The sequence below is a fragment of the Cariama cristata genome, unplaced genomic scaffold, assembly GCF_000690535.1.
Source record: "Cariama cristata isolate BGI_N322 unplaced genomic scaffold, ASM69053v1 scaffold3185, whole genome shotgun sequence".
NCBI lineage: Eukaryota > Metazoa > Chordata > Aves > Cariamiformes > Cariamidae > Cariama > Cariama cristata.
In genome coordinates, this window is record NW_009616762.1 from 1,422 (window position 1) to 2,159 (window position 738).

The following is a 738-nucleotide window of genomic DNA, read 5'->3' on the forward strand; positions in this document are numbered from 1 at the left end:
ACAACGTGGAGATAACCCTCTGCCTTACGGCACCACTGGGATTTCCATAACTTTTAGCAGCCGCTGGTTGGTTATTCAGGGGTTCAACGTTAACACAGATATCGGTAATTAATGCAGCTTGTGCGGGGAGGAGGTAGGGATGGAGGAGGTGGGGACAGAGACACCCAGAGCCGCTTTTTTACCTGCAGCAGGTCCCGGACAGTTTCGGCGAAGCCCACCGTGTGCATGGCCACGGCCACCGCGTTGGCGAAGGCAAAGATCAGCCCGATGGAGCCGCCCAGCTCCGGCCCGAGGCTCCGCGAGATGAGGAAGTAGGTGCCCCCTGAGGTGGTGGGAACACCCCGTGGCATTAGCTACCTCCCCACCACATTTTTGGGGACCCCCCCTGCACCTCGCAGCCTGTGCCAGGAATTCACGCCCACAGGGCAGCTCCAGGGTGGGGGAGACCCCCTGGGGTGGCCGAGGCTGTGCCGGGGCAGGGTGGGCCACGCTACCTGACTTCACTTTGCCGTTGGTGGATATGGCGGAGATGGACAAGCCGGTGATGGTGGTCACCGTCACGGACATCAGGATGATGAGCCATGTCAGGGCTGCGGGGAGAGGGCACTGCTTCGTTCCTGTGTCCCCCCCAGACCCCCCTGCCTTCCCTAGGAGACCCAAAGGGCCCTACACATCACCCCACACTTGATGCTGCCGGCATTTCCATCCCCCCCGCAGGTGTTTTGGGTGATGGCGAGC